The 23,081-nt window shown below is 34.9% G+C and overlaps 1 long non-coding RNA gene across 2 annotated transcripts; it reads left to right on the forward strand.

The window, feature by feature from the left end:
- The first annotated feature begins 16,928 nt into the window (after positions 1-16,928).
- On the forward strand, positions 16,929-22,340 carry LOC141480865 (uncharacterized). Of its 2 annotated transcripts, XR_012464601.1 has the most exons (4): positions 16,929-16,995; positions 17,343-17,646; positions 17,841-18,019; positions 21,773-22,340. It is a non-coding gene; the product is annotated as an uncharacterized lncRNA (long non-coding RNA). The 2 variants fall into 2 exon arrangements; XR_012464600.1 differs by lacking the exon at positions 21,773-22,340 and having other exon boundaries at positions 17,841-18,053.
- Positions 22,341-23,081: the final 741 nt, after the last annotated feature.

A 23,081-nucleotide genomic window follows, 5' to 3' on the forward strand; every position in this document is an offset into this window, starting at 1 on the left:
CAACTTCTGAAGTGACGAAAATGTCGATATTATTAGGAGAATGTCACAACGCTACTGTCAAATAGTAATCATGGCCTGCTTACCAAATACCGAATGGAAATACCATTCTGAAGGGACATTTTCACAAATAAATGTTCATAAGTCCGAAACTTGACTAGTTAGGTATGGGTATGATATACATAGAAAGAAAGCAAATTTCAGCAGCTTTCCGAATTTTTAATACTATACAGGGTGTTCCATTTAAAATAATCAAATTTCAGCAACTTTTTCAAGCAAACGAAAAAACTGTATTTTTTTACCACCCTGTATTGAAGTAACGGAGATTAGGCTGACGTGTGGGAAGTGTCCAAGTATCACCTAACTCCAAACCAAATTTTGATATCATAGTACTTTTTAAATAAAAGATATCGGCATTTTTAGAAGTCATGATTTTCGAAGAAAAAAATTGAAATTAATTTTTATTTCGAAAACGGTAACAGATAGGTATAGGGAAATATCAAGAAAAGTTGTCGGGCAATTGTTGGAGATTCCAAAAATAATATTATATATAGAGTGTTCCATTTGAAAAATCAAAGTTGCTACTGCTTTCTAATAGAAGCGGCAACACCGCATTGTCGAAAATATTTTAGTTGGCTAGAGAATGTCCGAATATGCCCTCCATTAAATTTTCAAAGTGATCCGTTGTCTGGTTCACCAGAAACGTCTAATGTGCCATCCACCGTGAATCAGCCTGTATAACAGATCAAAGCAATTTGATTTTTATATTCTTCAACACAGATCATATCAGGTTTTTTCTGGTTCTACAAAATTCAGGTCCCAGGACGTCAGGAGTATGCGCAGATATAACGTTCTGGTTTATTGAGGATAATTTCGGACGCCAGTATATGCATGTATATTCAATGATGACAAATTTTCAACTTCAACTTTCAGTTGAAGAAGTACTCATCATATACACAGATATTCAATGACTAGCAAATTCCCAACTTCAACTTTTCAGTGAAATTAGTAATTTGTCATATCTATGATGAATGACTAACAAATTCCCAACCACGACTTTTTCAGTCAAAGCAGTCCTTTGTCACATAATCTACTACTGTTCGTATGAATGATGTAGCCCTGAATAGGGCTGTTGTTTTTTTTTGACCAGTAGGTCCACGGTTATTGTGTCACAGATTTGACATTATTGCATATTATACATGTCGACACTTGGGTGAAATTTGTTAGGGGTCTCTCACAACCATCTCGAAACTATTGTTTCGTGACACTTCCTGAAGAAGATATATATATATGTTATAGTGATGATCCATTAATACTCATAACAGTGGAAAGAGATAACCAGACAGCCGACAGTGTTTTACAATTAAGCTACATTTGTCAGACATGATATTGACAGTTGACAGTATCGTTGTTTTATGTTATTGGGTATTGTTTTCGTCAGTTTTACAGTATTTTGCAGTCAAATATATTACAAAAATAGTTTTTTTCAAAGCTAAATGCATCATCATTACTTTCAAAGTAAGTACAATACAATGTGTTTTATTCATAAAGGTTCTTTAATTTTAATATTTCCAACCTCACAATTGATATTTGTGACTATAATTCCGCATTACCGGGATATTATACAAGAGTAATAGGGAGTGTGGAAACAATAATGAGAGAAATAACATTAATTAAATCTATGAAGTCATGCCAAACATGTACAATATATTTATACTCCTTTCTAGATTATGCCTGGAAGTATTCTTAATTCACAAACACAACAATTTGTATTGAACTTTTGAAAGGGAGAGGGCGCTTGGAGGACCTTTGTTACCATTTTCATCTGTTCGAAAGGTAACCATTAAAATGATAAAAGAAATGTCATAACTTTTCTTAACTGTATTTTAGAGAGTTGCAGATGCATTTAAAATATCTAAAAAAAAACGGTGTTCAACATCAAACAAAGAAATAAACACGAACCCATTCCATTAACTCCAGGGAAAAGTAGACATCGTATCAAAAAGAAAACATCTGATTTACCTGAAGGGCAGGAAATGGAAGTACGATATACTCTGTACGATATGTATAAAGACAGTGACATGGTGAAGGAAAGACGGTACAAATTGACTGTTCAGATGTCTATATGATAAAAATGTTATTTCACGTGTTTTCTGTTTGAGTGTGTTGCGTCGGGACTTCTAATTCTAGCTATACCATAGGTTAAATTTTGACAAATGTCATTTTTAACCAATGAAATAAGTGTATCGGTGCAGCACACTCTCAAAGAGATAGCAGATTTTATTCGATGCAAATGACTTAGACACGACACTGACTAGTGAGAAAAAATTCTAAACAAATATAACCCCCCCATTTTTATCAGTCACAACTGTATCAGGAAAGGCCTTGGATGTATGATAATTAGTTAACTAGTCAAACTTTATTGTCAAATATATTTTTCTCCCCCCACCACTATGACGTATTATTTGCTTTTTTTTTGTTGTTGTTTAGTAACATCAAGGCGATGTGACCTTGAAGGGTCTGATGCAGGGATCGTTAAGAATTTTTTTTTTCATATGAGATTTTTGGGTGTGTGTGACATAGTGACGTAATTACATTTGATTAGTGTGTGTGTGTGTGTGTGTGTGTGTGTGTGTGAGAATGCACGGTACAGGATTTCATCATGTGCTTGTCTATGTACAAACATACGTCTGCATACTTCAAAGATCCTTCGAGTAATGAATGTTCCATCGGTGTGAGTCCACCAAGTTAGTAGTGGTGTGACGTCACAGCATCATCCGTCCAACGGTAAGAGAGCAAGATGTTCACTCCACGACGTGTGGCAGAGTAATGCGTATTCATCGGTCTGCTCTCACCTCCCTCGATGTAGTGAAGGATGTGACGTAACGCATCGCCCCAGACTCGCCATCAATGGTGACACGCAGGCGGGTGAGGACTGTGCTAACGTCTGTCCTCCCCGAGAGCGCAACGACAACTGCTTGTTTGTATCGCTCTCGAAGCAGTGAATGATGTGACGTAACGCATCGCCCTACCCTCGCTATTGATGGTGACACGCAGGCAGGCGAGGACTGTGCAAACGTCTGCCCTCTCCGAGAGCGCAACGACCACTGCTTGCTCGTACCGGCAACTATTATCGCATCAAGTTGGGAGATGGGCTTGGCTGTGACGTCAGGCATCTCTAGTGGATAGCAACTAGCAACGTGAACCTTTCACGGTTTCATGGTGGGGGTGACTCGCACTGTTTAATATAAAAGAAATGCCTGGCACACTATGAAATCAGTAGACGAATATATCTGCAGCAGTTAGCAATTGGTAGAGTGTTATTCAGTTCGTAATAGAAGGAAGACGGTGAGTGTATTTGTCTGTTGGAAATTGTTTATATTTTTTCATATATATTTTCATCATGTTCGTTTCAAAAGTAGACTTGAATAAAATTAATAATTTGATTGTACAGGAGGTTGAAATACTAGAGCAAAAGGCCTTATCATCATTGCCAATTGATGAAGTATACATAATTAAAAATATGTCAACTTATTCTACACGATTTGGTAAATCAATTTTATTAACTTTGCAAGATATGAGCAATGATAAATTATTTAAAACATGGCTACCAAAACGTATTTCGTTGCAATTCAGTGAGACGATATATCTTGTATAAACTCATCAGGTGGTAAATATACGATGATATATTTAGGACAGAGCCAACAAAGTTTTGCTGGCATGAAAACGCGATCTCTAGTCAAATTCAATATGACTGAATAATAATAGTAATAATTTATAGTGAATTTCTTTAGGTCATAGCTTACAAAGTTTTTTGGTGTGAAAACGCTAACTCTAGTCAAATTCAATATGATTGAATAATAATAGTAATTATAATGAATTTCTTATTGTTTTATTAATATTCATATATTAGATGATGATTATATGGAAATATAAACATTACTAACTTAGTTGAATGCACTCACTTTGTAACTACAAGTAAAATGGGAATGTGAGTATTATATCACTGAAAAATTGGAGGTTGCTTATTGTTTTTTTTCATTCGATTTCAGTTCCACCATTTGAAGATGTGGATGCAGTACGCAAGTCAAGATTGGGTCGATGTTGTAGATCTCAAATCATCGGTTCAACATTTGTCGTCTAAATTGAAGATGTTGGGTGATGGAACCGAACATGCAAGCAATTATGATATGAGTGTATGCTATGATGAAAAACAAATCGAATTATGCCTTCGTGATGCTGAGAACTATTGGAGTGGTGCAGAAGTTTGTAACAAATTTTTGGATAATGAATTGGAATTGTGGCAACTTTGTGAGGTTATGATTGAACTGAACCTAAGAAGATTCCTCGTATAGCCTCCAACCATACTTGCCAGAATGGATTATTCATCACTTTGAATTGAATGAAGAAAATCGAGAGGAAATTGAAGATGGTCGCGAAAATGATGATTATGAGGGAGAAGTTATTTTAGATAGTCTGTATGTTCCTGCAAAACATAAATAATATCAAATAAAAAACTTTATATTATTTTCATGTTTTATTTATTTAAATCTCATGAAATACAATAGAAAATGATTACAAAACAATAAATATAATATAAAATACAATACATGATATAAGTCAGTTACAAATAAAAAAAAAAGATCATAAAACAGTACATGATAAAGTGAAAAAAAGTGTCAATATCTGCTATGAACTGAACCATCCAATGCATTGTATGTTAAAACTGTATCATGCAAAATTAATGCATACACTTCAGTGTTGTCTGGCAACTTGGTCTTCCTCGTCTCAAACTCAATCTTTATATCAATAGTTGATGATTTTGTTGCATTCGGTTGATGGGAACAATCGATGACGAATAGTGCATTCTCTCTAAATTGTCCAATGTCCATCAGAGGTTCACTCATATCTTTATCATAATAACTTCGCTGGAAACTCTCAAAAGCATAATGAGCAGGAGCATCAAGTTTTTTATCGAAATTCAAATTCCAACGCTCATATGGATAAACTTCAGAATTCAAGTATACTCGAATACTATTGATATCAGCAGTTGTGAATTTTGTAATATCCTGTGTTCTATCTTCAGATGTGGTAGAACTTTGGAATGCGATGATGACAAAACGAGGAGTTTCCAATGCGTTAGTTGTTTTGATGGTCCATATGTCTGAAGAAGTCCCACGTAATGATGATAGTTCATAGAAGTCCCATATACGATACGCCACCTTGATTTTGGCATTCAGACCGCTTTTGTTTATTCTACTCAAAAGTTTGATCTTGTGTTTATCATCTGGTACAATATGTCTTATTTTCCATTCGATTTTATTTATTTCCAAATCAGCATCAACCTCACCTATATATGAGTTTTTGAATGATCGAGCGATAATCAAAATCAATTCCTGTTTGGCATTCAAGATACTTTTGTTGTAATCTTCAGCAAAACCCATCAAATATTTCAGTGGTAGTTTTTTACTAAAAACATGACTGATTGTATCCAAGATATCTTGCTTCAATTGTGAAAGTCCCAACCAGATGTCAATAATGTGTTAGCATGAGATTGTCCAAATGATATCATGGTTTTCATTGTAGATGTTATCCCAGGTTTTCTTACAACAGCCACTTGTTCACCACCCATTTCATAACGAATTTCGTCAAAGAGAAATGCAATTGCATTATTCGAGAGATAGCATGTTTTCGCTACATCTTTGGGGGTGAATTTACCTTCTATGTAAATGAAGCTCTCGGCAATATCTAGTATAACATCTTGATTATTGATTGCAATTCTGATTTCATCCGAATTCCTGAATAGCGGTGATCCATAGGGCTTATATGTGTGCTCATGTGAACTTATGAGAGAATGATCGAGCACTGGTTCATTGAATATATTCAACTTTTCACTGTTTGTTTCGAGCACCATCGTTATTTTCTCACTTTCAATCCAATCGATTTCAAAAATTTAAGATCACTCACAGACAGAGAGTTATGTGCTAACTGTTTAGCATACACTTGTGGAATGAGCTTCTTTTTATGCACACCTTTCTTTTTGATAGTGCAACTCGTTTGGGATTGTTCAATGCGATTTTGTCTATTATAAATGAAACCCAGAAGAACAGTTATTCGATTTTCTTCAATTCCAAAATAATGAAAATCTCTTCTTCACTTCCAAAATCGATAAGGTTATTTTTTTCATCCAAAATACGCACTGTAATGTTGTGAATCAATTGACGACCTTCTGAACTGGCAGGCATATATATAATACTGTGTGGTTCTTTAGTAAGATTGTAGCCAGGTTCAACATCAATATCGAATGAGAAAAGAATGTGGGATTCTTCACCATTTATATATGAACCAGATATTATATTGCAATCTAAGCGGATAAGTCTCACAGTTGTAATGTTTATTCGTAATGATGATTCATGTATCTGATTTGGTGGAAATATTCCATGAGCGAACACCATCATTTCTGCTATAGAATTTGGATGTGTCAGATCAATTTCATATTTGGATCGCATTTCACATTTGAATGTATTATTATTGGCGTGCAGATAGAAATTATCATCTGCAACGACATCATTTGGTTTTGTATCATGAAACAATCTGAACATGATATGTTTCTGTATGACGGCATTGATCTCTTCTATTTCGTAAGCACCACATGGAATTTCAATTGTCAACTTTTGGGTATCGATGAGTTATTCAGTTCGTAATAGAAGGAAGACGGTGAGTGTATTTGTCTGTTGGAAATTGTTTATTTGATTTGAAAGGGTTATATTTTTAGGAGTGATTAATTTTTTTTTATCAGATGGAGTAGTAGAAAGCCAAAAACTTTCTTTCCCAAAAAATTAATCACTCCTAAAAATATAACCCTTTCGAATCAAATAAGATTCCTCATGGCTGGGATTAAATCAAATAGGTGAATGAATGGCATTACGATATCATCGATAAGCAGATCAAGCTTATTCCGTGACATTCAAAATCGTAATTCATGAATGAAGTGTGTGTATTTTCTATAATGTTATCCAATTTGGTACTGAAGAGCCTTAGGGCAAGTGTCTTAAGGCGAAACACGTATATACCAGTTAGGGTGACAGTGTTCCATGTGAGTACAATTTATTACCATTCATTCAAGTAGAACTCATGTGAATGATATCTGATTCTCATTCCTCCACAAATGTTCGGTATACAAACTGAATAGAGAAAAGTATCTTCTGTATAATTCAGTGTTCATATAGGAGTATTTGTTTCGAAAGAATTTTTTTTTTGATTTGAAAGGATTATATTTTTAGGAGTGATTAATTTTTTGGAAAGAAAGTTTTTGGCTTTCTACTACTCCATCTGATACAAAAAAATGGATGAGAGAATCTTCCAAAGAAAGGAAGGATTAATCAATTTGAAAATAAGTAACTCTATACATGGATGTGTAGATCATGCAAAGAAGTAACTTTCAGACACAAACTGAAAGAAAGTCCTCCTGAAACAGCTACTTTCATATAAACATTGAATTACACGAAAGAAAAAATTCTTTCGAAACAAATACTTCTATATGAATACTGAATTATACAGAAGATACTTTTCTCTATTCAGTTTGTATATCGAACATTCGTGGAGGAATAAGAATCAGACATCATTCACATGAGTTCTACTTTGAATGAATGGTAATAAATTTTTTTTCTTCAGTTATATTATTGATTGTATTGCATCCATAGAATCCCAAAAGTCCTAATCCATAACGACTCTTCCTATCCAATTCAATTGGTGGAAAAAAATCCGCACTCAAGACACTTGTCCCGACAGCTTGTAGCTCGAACTTTCGTGACATGACTGATGGATATTTTGAAACACATTTCAATTTATTATTGTACACAGCAACAGCACATTTGAGACAATTTACACTTTTTGGAAGGTGTTGTATTGTAATAAGTATCATTTTTATTGATACCAATATTCACATCCTCTATATTACAAATACAACACATATATTTTCGAGGTTTAGGACCATCATTAACATCTGAATCTGAATTTTCATCGTGGTGATGCTCATAACAATATCTATGTTCCATTATATCGATGTCATCTTGCAGATGCTTAGGCAACTTTTCCCAAACATATGCAATCTCATGTGCAACACATGCAAGTATCACTTCCTTAGGCATCTTTGCAAGCATCACCTCATCCATTTTTTTCAAGGTACCATATTTTGAAAACATTCTAAGTGAAAACCTCATTCCCTTGATAGCCTCCCGATCCAGTTTTGGTGTTGAATCCATTTTTATTTGGAAAATTATTTAGAGAGAAACTGCAAGCACAAGTGACCACAGAGAACTGTATTAAATTTCTGTTGTCAATCATAGTTATATTTGATTTTTACATTCGAACATTTTCGAAAGAATCGAGTCAATTCCAATGGTGGGGGTAGATCTCCAAAACTATCGAAATATGCGACTTCTTTCCCACATTTTTTATATGTGTTCTTGGTTTACTTATTCCACCTAAATTAACAATAGCTGTCTCGTTTTGTTTTAGACCTGAAGATGGTAATCTATCACGCATAAAAACACCACGAAAATGTGGAATTTTCTTTTTTTGTGCATAATAACTGAGATCGAGATCAGTAAGAGGCTTCTGAGGTAGGGGTTCAATTAGTTTTTTGTTTTGTTTGTGGCTTTGTATGGTTTTAAATATAGTCCTAAACCTTTACGGTATTCCACTTCCGCGTTTGCCTAATGCTACAGCCTAATGCTACAGCCTAATGCTATTGTGACGATTGGCTTCCATTAAAGCCGCTCTGCTGGCTTTTGCCGAATTCACGGTCTTGGTAATACCAGCAGCGGCTCCCGCCAAACTTCCTAGTGCGGATAGTCCAGCAAAAATTGGTATCAATGGTAAAAGTCCACCGATCTTGGAACAGGAATTATGCGTGGTGTGCGAATTTTCTTCTTTCCACCGGCAGCTTTGAGGTATTTACGTGCTGCCTGCAATGCCACAGTGATCGCTTTTTTGCTATTATTCGTCACAAATTAATTGCCACCAGCTTTATTCAATACATTTTGCACTTTATGGACTATCCCAGCACCAAATGCAACTTTTCTAATTTTATTTTTCTTCGTTTGTTTCCTCTTACATTTTTTCTTATTGGTACTACAACCCATGCCCATATGTCTTTTCGCTTTCATAATGTTGGTGACAAGTAATGCAGCTGCTCTTTCCCCAATACTCGCGTCCTTTGATTTAACCCTATCCCAAGCGCTGTATTCAAGTTCTTTGTCGGCTAAATGTCTTGCTGCAAGATCGGATGGATGCTTAGAATATTGAATATCGTGTTTTCTGCATTCAATATCTAATTTATTGATTCCAGGATCGTTACGAGCTAAACGTTGTTTCAATTTTGTACCCGGTCCACAGTATTGATAACCTCCAGGTAGATGTAATTCGAAAGGAAGTTTGTTTATTAAATCTTAACAAAACCACAACCTCTTTTAATTTTACGATCACTTTCAATTCGTCCGTATCGTTTGATGGTACACATTGAAATGAATAAGCTGATAACATTTATATAGTCTCCAACCACGGCACGATGCGCATTGTAAAACAGAAAGAAAAGTTTGCTGTAGATAATCTAGATGAGAAATTTGGGTGTGGATTGAATGGACAAAGGGTATTCAGACATGGTCCACTACTTCCATCATCAGTTCGAGGACTCATTATAAGACCTTCAAATTGTGGAAAGACGAATGCAATGATATCACTATTAACACATCCACAAGGACTGAGATTTAGAAATGTGTATCTCTATTCGAAATCACTCAATCAACCTAAATATCAGTACTTGCGAAGTGTTTTGGAACCTATAAAAGGATTAGGTTTTTATACATTCAGCAATAATGCAGAAATAGTGGAACCCTCCGACGCTAAGCCTAATTCTGTTTTCATTTTCGATGATGTGATATGTGAAAAGTAAGATATTATTAGATCATATTTCTGTATGGGACGTCATAAGGATGTTGATTGTTTTTATCTAGCACAGACATATTCACGGGTACCCAAACAGTTAGTGCGTGACAATACCAATTTCATTATAATGTTCAAACAAGATGAGACGAATTTACATCACATTTATTCAGATCATGTTTCACCCGATGTAACATTCAAACAATTCCAATTGATGTGTGTTAAATGCTGGGAGGACCAATATGGATTTCTAGTCATTGATAAGGATAGAAAAATAGATGAAGGTAGATATCGCAAAGGATTCGATAGTTTTATATACCCATGATCTTGTTTTTGAAACTTATTCGATCACTGAATATTGTAGAGGTCACTCCATCAGCGAATTAAGCTATAATTTAAAAAAGGGCATTATGAATACAAAAAACGATTCTGAAAATAAAAACAATGAAATGAATTTGAAACGTCAACTAGTAGAGACAACAGAAGCTGGCAGGCAGAAATTCAAGCCTATCAAGAATGATAATATTGAAAATCGTACGACACTTGAAAGATTGTATGAGCCCATAATGAAACCACTGAATGTTTTATCATCAAACGCTACTTGTAAATCACAGTGTTATCACCAAATCATGGAACTGTTCAATCTACTTCAAATTATCCCATGAGTACTCCAATAGGAAGAAAACAATCTTTTGCTAGTGTACCATCTGTGAATAGTGACACGAGCACACTTCAAGACGATATGAGAACAACTCTATTCGAAACACCATCATCGACCCACATCGATTCCTCGGATCCTGACACCTCACCTGATATGAATGAAAGTGGTGAAGATGTTTTGATGAAACATTTGAATAATGTAAAATCTAGAAATCCAGCATATGATGGAACATTTGGCGTACGTATGGATCCTATTACACAAAAGCTGAAAATGGGAAGTCTAGTGGTGCATTTCAAAGATGGAAACATTTCATTTTGGGATGCTAATAAAGTGAAAAAATATGAATGCGCAGGTAGTCCAGAATTGTATGATATGATCTTTTTGAAGAATCCACAAGATGTTGATAATGAAGAAACTCGTCAAGTATACTCCAAAATATTGAAAATAACGAATGCTCCATATAAACAATATCATCTGAAGAATGGTTTTAAAAATACAAATTCTGAAAAATTTCGTGAAGTTATCAAACCTCTATTAGACTCACGACAATATCCAATAAGAAGTAGAAGTAAAATTGGTGGAGCACTCAAACGAGTGAAAATGGAGAAAATATATAATTCTAAACCTGTGAATTATGTGTACTGGAATTCACCGAAAGAGTTAGTTGCTCGCCTACGACTATTGGTAGCTTCAAAGTCAGCTGGACATACCGGACATGATGATGAAATAGTTTCAATAATTGAAGAATTACGTGAAGAAGGTATAATATATTAATATATATCTATAAGTAATGATCATTGTCACATCATCATTCTGTGCAGTAACATTATCACTTTTTTCCTCTTTAATCATATTGAAATAGAATGACGAATGAAATAAGTGATATCAAACGACAAGTTGTTAATGAATTACATAGACCTGCAAGACGTAATTTTCGTAGAAGAATAACCATCATCAAAGGTTTTGCAGATCTATGGCAAATAGATCTAGCTGAACTACAACCTTATGCAAAAAGTAATAAAGGATACCGATATATACTTGTAGTAATTGATTGTTACTCAAAATATCTGTGGACTGTGCCAGTTAAAGATAAAACAGGTAGTACAATAACTAATGCAATGAAATATGTACTGAAGGAAGCCAAATTATCCCCCAAACAAATACAAAGCGATCAAGGGAAAGAATTTTTCAATAGAAGCTTCTCATCTCTCATGCGAGAATATAAAATCAATCATTATTCAACATTCAGCACAAAGAAGGCAGCTATAGCAGAAAGAGTGATTCGTACAATAAAGGCATGGCTGTACAAGGAATTTTCGATGAGAGGTCACCACAAATGGCTTGATATTCTTCCAATTATAACTAGTAGATATAACAATAAAGTTCATCGTACAATAGGTATGGCCCCCATCAATGTTGATTCAACAACAAAATTGAAATTCGAAGGTATCAATGGAATTGAAGGAAAACAAAGTAAACCCAAATTCCAATTGAATGATATTGTACGTATGAGCAAATACAAAAATATTTTTGAAAAGTCTTACACTGCGAATTTTACCACGGAGCTCTTCAAGATTGTTACAATTAATAAAACCAACCCAACGACTTATAATCTTGAAGATATGAATGAACAACCGATTAGAGGATGTTTTTACGAAGAAGAGTAATTACGAACCGAGAATCCTGACGTATATCTGATTGAGAAGGTGTTGAAGAGAAGAAAAAATAAAGTATATGTGGAGTGGTTAGGCCTTCCTAGCGAACAAAATTCTTGGATTGATGAATCAAATATGGTTTAAATGTATCTAATAGTGTATTTATGAATAAAGTAATATTAAAGTTCATTATTGTTTTCATTTCAATTATAAGTATGTGTATTGAAAAATATTGCAGCGGTAAACGTTGCCCCAGCCATTCGCAACGTTCTGTGTATACCAAACCAAATGAATTGTATACTCCATTCCCGCTTATATTTTTCAACTCACGATATTGAAAACACATTATCATTCCCAAAACTAATCATCGTCACTTTGAAATGCAGTTTCCAACTCTTTTTGCCAATTATCTCTCACTGATAATGCCGTCTCATAAAGCTTAGTCGACACCTCAAGGTCAGCCTGAGCTTGCATTCTCGAACGTTGATGGAATTGATTATCTTTACCAATTTTTGAACGGAGTTCATCAACATCTTTAGACATTCTAGCCAATTCAACCTTCGCTAATGCAATCTTGGCATCTAATGCTTCAAAAGTTCCATCATTAGCATTAATAGCTCGCTCACTCTTTTCAAGTTCAGCAATAGTCATCTGTGCCTTTACAAGACGGCATTTTGCTTTCCTTTTCATTTCTCCAAACCGATGGAGTGGACTGAAAGAAGATAGCGGTTCAGCTTTCAAATCACTCTCCATTTCTTTAGGAGTACCTTTCGGCTTCCTCTTAGATCTGTCACTTTTCGTTGCGGCTTTTTTCTTTTCTTTAAAGTCAGTGACAATCGATGAAGATGCATTAGTAACCTTCCTCTTGATTGTTCTAGATTTCTTATCAACACCAAGAGGAATGATAGATGAAGAGTGTTTGAGTGATGATAATTGCGAAACGATAGGATTTTCAATAATAATTTGCTCATTTGGTTCCGGCACATCTGCAATGTTAACGAAGTCGTTAATATCAAAATCATTTATCGAATCTTGGCTCGATAAATGTAATACTGGAATATTTTCAAAATCAGTCTGATCGATATCAACAAGTGGTGAACCATCTTCAGCAATCAATAGCGGCATAGAGCTCATGATAATGATTATTAAGGTCTGAGGAATGATATGTGATAGCAATAGAATGTGGTGAAGAAAGGTGATGATGTTACTGAGACCACACCATTTATGGAAGAAAATAAACTAGCGCATGCGCTCTGTCATCAACTGGCACATGCGCTCCTTCACTAAACTATTCACGCATGTAACAATCTTAGTCATTTAAGAGGAAAACTTTGTGTTGCATGCATGTATTTTTAAATGTGAGAAAATAATACAAATAAACTCAAAATATATATATTTATTAATAATAGAGGACAATAACGATAATAAAAAATATTAATATGTCTCTGTGGATGTGGAACATTCTTTGACTCTATTCCTCAATATTTGTTGCTCATGCGTCAGACACCAACATTGAAAAAAATGAATTCTCCTATTTGGGTAGAGTTGACCAACCTTCTCACACAGATCCCAAGTACTTCTACATGCATGTATTGCATACATGATTCCAACAATTCATGGAATATGTATCACAATGCAAACAACGTTGCAGTGGAGCTGGAACGGCAGCACAGGTACCACAAATATTTCTACAGATACCTATATTATCGAATATTATAGGTTCGGAACACTTCAGACACTGTAACTGTTGTTGACGATAATCCGATTTTGTTCGCTTCGGCGGATGAGAAGGAGGCGATAGTTGAATCCGCGACACACAATTACTACACATACTAGTACATGGATTGATTGAATCCGTAGGTCTACTTATTTGGCAAAAGTAGCACACAATAGCCCCTGCAATCATCATTGGGTAGACACACACTTTTGGTTTTTCATTCCACTCTTTTGGAAACGGCATTTTACTAATTCGATTAGAAATATTAAGAGATGACTTACAGAAACTCTGAATACTCTCTCCTATACCGACGATCTCTATTTATACAAATCAACATCATGTGAAAGGATAGTGGGATAACTTCTCCTTCTCTTCCACTCTAAACGAGTCAAGTGGGAGTCGCACTACCACCACTACCTATATAAGTCGACTTGCAAACCTAGAGTTCATTAATTCACTCTGCATCTGTGAGAAAACGTTAAGATGAATACTCAAAAAATAGTTGCTGCATTAAACAGAATATCTGCTATTGATACTAATATAATTGGATAGACGAGACAGATGATGAGGATATCAACATTCCGCTAGAGGAAGTGATACTTGAAGAAGGTGTTGGAGTTGAAGAAGGTGTTGGAGTCGATGGAGTGGAGATTGACCTTGAAGTCAACGAAGTTGAAATTGAGGCTGAGAGCGATGAAGATGAAGACATGGTCGTTGAGCTAGTCGTGGATGGTGAAGGTGAATATGAAGGGGTTGTAGCAGACTCATCTGAAGGTGATAGCGCTTTGAGAATCGGTCACCGAATGCTCAACATCACCGATACCTTAGAAGATCCTGCCGATTTTATGGCGTGATGAATGCGCATGTGCAGATCGAAACGATTGATGGCAGCATAAAAAAGTTATGTTGGTGCTGTTTCCGATTTTATTCAATAAGGAACAATAACGGTGGCTGGTATCAACACGTTAATATCCACGATACGGTCTCTATGATGGAAATGGGTCAATATTGGTGTGAGGCATGTGAAAGACCGCTTACGAATTTCACGAGAGTATCATCTTGCGTAATATGCAATAATGTGAAACCTGTGGCAGAATAACCCTGGACCTATTGGTCAAAAAAAAAAACAACAGCCCTTTTCAGGTCTACATTATTCACACAAACAGTAGTTAGTTGTATTAGTATTCATAGATTATATGACAAATGAATACTTTGACTAATAAAAAGTCTAAGTTGGAAATTTGTTAGTCTTTGAATATCTATACATTATATGACAAATAAATTACTACTTTGATTGAAAAGTCGAAATTTGGAATTTGATAGTCATTGAATATCTATGCATATGATGAGTACTACTTCAAATGAAAGTTGAAGTTGGCATTTTGAGTAGATCTACAATGATTGGACCAAATCGGAAGTGCTCAAATCCATAATGAGAGATCCAGCTCAAAAGTGTTGAAATGTAAAATGACTGAACCAAATCGGAAGTGCTCAAGTTCACTCGGCGACTTCGTCGCGATGTTGTTGTTGACTTCGAGTTTATCAGTAGGAGCGCTCGGAAAAAACAAAAATATTCGATCGGTAAAGTGGTATAATAATAATGATGATTAGATTTAATAATTGAAATATGTCATCGACATTTGAGAAAAAAAAATCCGTGGGGATATACAGGGTGTGCAACATTAAAGAAAAAAACATTCTTATTGTGAAATAATAATGATGATTAAATTTAATAATCGAAATATGTCATCGACGTTTTGAAAAAAAAAATCCATGGGGATATACAGGGTGTGCGACATTAAAGAAAAAAAAACATTCCTACATACAGGGTGTGCAACATTAAAGAAAAAAAAGCATTCCTATCGTGAAATAATAATAATAATGATGATGAAGTGAAATAGTTGAAATATGCCATCGACGTTTGAGAAAAAAAAATCCATGGGGGGCAGGGTTATGTTCCATTGTAGTATACAGGGTGTGTAACATTGAAGAAAAGAAAAAAACATGCCTACCATGCGCTCGGTGAAAATATTCGTGCGTCGAATGGGGGGCAAAAGGCAGCGTGACGAGGCGGCCCCCATATTTTAGCATGCGATGCTACGTCGTTTAAACCGTCGAACGCAAATTCGTTCGTTTTCTAATCAATTCGCTTAGAAGGGGGGAGGTAATTGAATTTTATGATAATAGACAAGCATTTGTTACTTTGGAATAGTATTAAAATGGCAACCGAAGACTACAGTCAAAAATTGGAGGAATTTGTTAGACGTGTTCGAGAATTGAGTAAAGATATTCAATTTTATGAAGAAAAAGAGAATGTTGTGAAGCAGTTGAATAATTTGAATACTAACGATAGAGTATTCAATCGAAATTTGCCGCAAAGCAGATACCCTTTACGAAGAATTCAACCCATTAGTAAATCATAGTTGCGTCAGTGAATATCCCATAATAAGTGTTGGGATGAGATTCATGGCAACATTCATCAATATGTATGCATCTGGTAGCAAAAGAACGAAATTGCCGCTATTTGTCAGCACTACCCCCAAGAAAACGACATCCAAGTGTAAATTTCAGAATCTTCCAAGCAAAGATAGTGCAGTTATCATCGTTGCCGTACCATTAGTTGTGAGGAAAGAGAAAAAGCGCAGAAAAATAGACTTTACTTTATGTATAATTTCAATCATTGTATTCATGGTAATAGTATGTGTAATACTTTCAAAGATAATAATTGTAGAATATAGTTATGAATTAAATGATTCAATATGAAATGATTTTTATTTATCATACAAAATTGTTTTCCAATAGTCACTTGTTTTTGTCAATATTTGTTTGAGAATGGCACATAAAGCCGCAAACATGCGTGAAAATAAACATGTTTATGCTTCCATTCTTTTCTCGAACATTAGGCTTTGACTATAAAAAAACAATCGTATCAGTCAAAAACATCGGTATTACGATCGACAGCAGTGTTGTGTCACTAGTGCTTTAGTTCCTTGCGTACTCTACAATATCAATAAAAAATCGTAAGTTGCATTTTATATTGTACAAGTGTCTTTTATGTTTCACGGCTGAATTTTTGAATGAGAATTGTTTCCATTCTACAAGTGCTTTTTATATGTTTCACAATAAAATAACGTTCATGTTGAATATTTTCAATTTAAATGTACAAGAAAGTGTTAGTGATTTTCTTCAAGTTTTTAACGTATTTTTTTTATTTTACAAGTGCATTTTTTTGTTTTAAGACTGAATTTTTCTTTTTTTGAATTCAATTACTATTGAAAAATAAATAACCACCAAGCGATTGATTGGAAATAATTTTCATTTTTTGTGAAAAAGCATAAATTAATTGCAAAAAAAAATTATCCCATAGATGGACTTACACAAAATGAATGCACGCTCCTCCCTTGCAGCCAAACCAACAATCAAACTGCATGATTTGCCAATAAAGGAGCCGCAACAAATTCAGACAGCAAAAATCGTTAGAGGAAAATTTGGAGAGGTCGTATTGTTGGAATTAAAAAACAATATTGTTTTCTTGCCGGCGAGGGTCACCGAAGACTATAGGCCGAATATTCACCATTTTGAAGAGGGGAAATTTGCCATTGTCTTTAAGGGTCTCGTCGAGGTGGGCAAAGCAAATCCCGCCGCATCCTTCGTCATAGTAGAATTTTAAGGTGAGCTATGCATAATTCTACTTTTTTGGAAAAATGTTGCGGTTATCCTCTTCTTTCATTTATCTTCTTCTTTTATTCTGAAGAAATGCTTATATTCTATTATTTGTTTAAATTTTGTGTTCCAGTTTTGGAAAAAGGTTTCTATTTCAAGTATTCTCTGTTTTGATTGGCTCTAAAAATCGTTTTCATTTCAGACGGAAATCAAATCATAGCCATTACATCACCAGCTTCCCAAAAGAGCAGTCACCCCAGCAGCCCACACCACCATTGCCCATCCATAGTATCAGCAGCAAATTATCGTCATAATATCAGCTTCCCAGTAGAGCAGTCACTGCAGCAACCCACACTACCATTGTCCATCCATAGTATTTGAGTAAGTTGAAATATAGCCATGGCAGTTTCCGAAACTCTTTCTCAAATTGATAAATTACTTGAAGTGATCAAAGAAAATCATTCGAGTTCCATTGTGAGAAAGTCTTTAAACCTAATAAACAGACATATAAGAAAGTGTAATTTGGCAATGGAAAAAATCAATTTTTCAGTGGGGGGAAAAAGAAAATCATGAGTAAAATTGGGGAATTGAAACGGATTAAATATTTGATTATCAATATGAAAAATGATAAACAAGGTTCAGGTTTGAAACGTAGCAACATAGTGAAATGGGAAAATGTTAATGCAATTTTCAAGGGTCGAGTTAGGACGGGAATCATCATCAATTTGACGCATAAGGAGGTGCGGAAATTTTTAGTTGACGCATATTTCCTTTTCAAATCGAAAGTTTCAAAAATTTTAAATGAGATGCAATGTCTTAAAGTTAATTTCACTTTGTTGGGGGATTTCATAAAGAATTCAAATGAAGGGGAAATATGCGATCGCAAATTTTTCAACACCCCTAATGCGGTCATTGATTTGGGGACGGATTTGCCTGCGTGGTTTCAGGAACACGTTGTCGATATTATTCTAAATAAACTTGAAGAATTTCAGGAACGTGATTCGGGTTGGGCGTTGAGTAAAATTCTTCTGCTTGAAATTGCCATTAATAAATATGAACTGAGTGGGCATGGTAGAGCATTCATACGACTACCTGAAAAAATTCAAAACAAAGGTGCCTGCATAAATATTGCTAATCATGATGATGCTTGTTTTTTCAGAGCAATTGTGAGTGCGTTATACCCTGCCAAACAGAATGTTACACGCTCATCTTCATATCCCCATTATGACACGGTTTTGAATACAAACGGTTTGGAAATTCCCATGAAAATTCCCCAAATAACAAAATTTGAGAAACTAAACAACATTTCAGTCAATGTATATAGTTTGGAATTGAATGTCATCAAGGAAAAATCATTTTACGAAGTAGTACCTGCACGATTAACTAAACATAAATTGGATCGTCACGTTAATTTACGTCACGTTAGTTTACTTTTAATTCAAAACAAATACTTTCCCAAATTGAATGAATATGATGCTTTACCTTTAGATACAGATAGTTCTGAAATCAAGTATCATTATTGTTGGATAAAAAACATGTCCAGACTTCTTGCAGCACAGGTTAGCAAACATTGCGGAAAGAAATATTTTTGTGATAGATGTCTGAATTATTTTTATAGCGAACAGAAATTGAATGAACATGTCATCTTGTGTGAAAATGCAAACGAGTGCAAAATTTCCTTCCCGAAATTCGATCACATAGAATTTCGGAATTACGTTTACAAACAAAAGTGTCCTTTTGTTTTATACGCGGATTTCGAATCAGTTCTACAGAATTGTGAGGAGAAAATTTCAGACAAATGTAAAAAATATCAATCACATAAAGCTTTCAGTGCAGGTTACTACTTGAAATGTTCATATGATGACACGCTATCCAGATTCAATAGCCATCGAGGTGAGGATTGCATTAAATGGTTTGCTGATGAAATGGCCCATATCGCCAAATTTGTTGAGTCCAAAATCAAAAATATTGAACCGATGATATGTCCTCTTAATATGGTCATTGATAGAATATGTCATATTTGCGAGAAACCCTTCACGAAAAAAGATATCATTGTAAGGGATCACAGTTATTTTACAGGTTTGCTAAGGGGGTGGAGTCATCAAGGGTGCAATTTGTCATTTAAGAAGCTATTTGTCGTCCCCATCACATTTCACAATCTGTCAGGCTATGATTCTCATTTCATAATTAGAGATGTCGCTAAAAGAGGGCGTGTAAGCATACTTTCCATCAACAAGGAAAAATACATTTCATTTACCCAATTTGATAGTGAAACTAATTCCGGTTTATAGATTCTTTTCGATTCATGGGAGCCAGTCTCGACGAGTTGGTTTCAACATTAAATCCAAACAATTTGAAAATACTCAAAAAAGAATTTGCTTTACTAGATGACGAGAAATTTGCTCTTTTAACCAAAAAGGGTGTATTTCCGTATGATTATATCAATAATATTGAAAAACCCCTCGACACTAAGCTTCCATCAAAGAAAAAATTCTACAATAAACTCAATGACACAGAAATTGATGATGAAAAGTATGCTCATGCGCAAAACGTTTGGCGTCAATTCAGTATCGAAAATTTAGGTCAATACAGCGATTTGTATATGAAAACAGACATTCTTCTTTTGGCTGATGTTTTTGAAAATTTCCGTGAGATTGATTTGAAGACGTATGGGCTGGATCCTGCTTGGTACTACACAATGCCGGGTACACGTGAGATTGCATGTTGAAATATACCGGTTGCAAATTACAAATTTTAAAGGACGTCGATATGGTTATGTTTGTGGAAAAGGTATTAGGGGAGGAATTTCAGTTTGTTGCAATATATATTCGGAAGCAAATAACCAGTATATGCCATCATACGATCCCACGAAACAGTCCAAGTATCTCATGTATTTTGACGTCAATAATCTATATGGATGGGCAATGTCAGAGTTCCTACCATATGGAGGTTTCGAATGGACGGATACGAACATTGATGTAACTCAAATTCCTGACGACAACCCCGAAGGCAATATTTTACAAGTTGATTTAGAGTACCCTGCACACCTTCATGATTCACATAAAGATTTCCCTTTTTGCCCCGAACATCGGACACCACCAAACTCGAAATTAAAAAAATTGATGCCAACTCTCCACAATAAATATGAATATACTCTTCATTACAGACATTTAAAGCAGGCTCTAGAACATGGTTTGATACTTAGAAAAATTCATAAAGTTTTGAAATTCAAACAGTCTGCATGGCTGCGTCCTTATATCGAGTTGAATACTCGATTGAGGACTGCAGCTAGTAGTTCTTTTGAAAAGAATCAGTTCAAATTAGCAAATAACGCGATTTTCGGCAAAACAATGGAGAACATCCGGTTACACAGAATAGTAAAATTAGTCACCTCCTACGAGGGTCGATATGGTGCCAAAAATCTCATCGGTAGTCCTCGATTCCATAACCGTACAGTTTTCGATGCCGATTTGATGGCTATTGAATTAAAAAAATCCGAACTTGTATTCAATAAACCGATGTATGTGGGAATGGCAGTTTTAGATATATCAAAAACTTGCATGTTCAAATTCCATTACAATTTCATGCTACCCACCTTGGGTGTGGAGAAATGTAGAGTCCTCTATAGTGATACTGATTCATATATATATATATGAATTGGTATGTGACGATGCATACAAGGAAATCATCAAAAAACACATTGAGAAATTTGACACATCGGATTATGGCACAGATAACATTTATGGAATCCCTCGTGTGAATAAAAAAGTGCCCGGCCTCATGAAATATGAAGCAAACGGCAAAATCATCACGCACTTTGCGGGGTTGCGTTCAAAAATGTACGCCTACAAAGTGCAGGGTGGTAAAGTCATCAAAAAGGCAAAAGGGGTGAAATATAGTGTGGTAAAGAATAAAATCACATTCGATGATTATGTCGACTGTTTGAAAAATTCCAAGCAGAAAAAAAACATTTCTCAATGTACAATAAGATCTTTTGGTCACAATGTGTTCAGTATCGAGCAGGCGAAAGTGGCCCTAAGTCCAGATGATGACAAACGTTATCTCATCCCTGAGTCTTATGAAACCCTGCCGTGGGGGCATTATAGCTTAACCTGAATATTTTTTCATTTCTAGGTGCACACTCTCAGCCATGAATTTGAAGCAATTGTGCATCAAAGTCATTTGCGAAAATATATCCTCTACGTGGGGTTTCATAACATGGTCGCCATTGCCATTAAAATTAACAGAAAAAGTGATTCAAAATTTTAGAGACTATAAATGGTCTCAAATAAATAAAGTTGAAACTCCATATGATGTGAACATACTTATCGATTTTGAAATTGATACCTCAATTTGTCGAAATATACCTACCAATTTTCGCAAAGCCTTGTTAGATTCTAACAATTTGGAGTCATACCTCAAGTATGACTCATATTGCGTTTGGGAAAAATTTTATGAAAATGAACATTATAATGTCAGGTTTTGCGAGAGTTGTGCAGACTTGTTTGATATAATGTACGATGTAATGCACAAGAAAAAAACAAAATTTCAAATCAGTTTCTACCATGAAAATTTCCATTCTCATGAGCTACATACTTTGTTTAAGGATAAATCACGATGGTGTCAGAATTGCTTCACCCACGTTTTATTCAAACTCAAAATTCAAAAGGATTGTATTTATCATTTACATTGTAGGAAAAGAACGAAAAAAAACTAGAATAATTTTGTTTGTACACTTCAAGTATCGGCTATATTTCAACTATGTGCAATAAACCATTCATGTATTTTTGTATTCCTCTTCATGTATTTCTTTATATATTTGCTCATATAATCATATAATCATAAAATCTCTCCATGTTTTTCTTTATATATTTATATTATTGTATTTCTTTATGTATAAATAGAAAACAAACAAATCATTTCATGTGTTTTATTCATGTATTACATAAGTCATGTACAAATTTTTGCTTATAATAAAATAAATATTCTCGCAAGCCATTAGCATACGAACTATCCAATGATGAGGCTTGACAGAAACCTGTTATAATTTCTTCTAAAGTTAAATTGGTTTTATTCTCACGCAACCAAGATTGAATAATATGGAAAACACCTCGATAATAATCACAAAAATTCAATGCATCCAGCATGGCTATACGGTCTGACAGCACCCCCAAGTGAGTTTTGAGAACGTCGTTGACATCTTATTGAGACAGCTCCATATTTGTTGTATCCTTGGAAATGGAAATTTGTTTGGTATCACTCTCGATGTACTGTGTGACGTATATGTAGTCCCCGCAACGTGTTGTAATTGGATCATACTCATCCAAATAATCATCGATTTCTGAATCGAAGAAATTTTCCTTTATCTTCTGCAAAATACCAATCAGAGTTTCCCATTCGAATGAGGTGAAATTGATGGAACGCACAGAGAATTGTTGCTTGA

Source organism: Leptinotarsa decemlineata, unplaced genomic scaffold, assembly GCF_025532065.1.
Source record: "Leptinotarsa decemlineata unplaced genomic scaffold, Ldec_3_MD MMD2_tig00000026_RagTag_RagTag, whole genome shotgun sequence".
Lineage (NCBI taxonomy): Eukaryota > Metazoa > Arthropoda > Insecta > Coleoptera > Chrysomelidae > Leptinotarsa > Leptinotarsa decemlineata.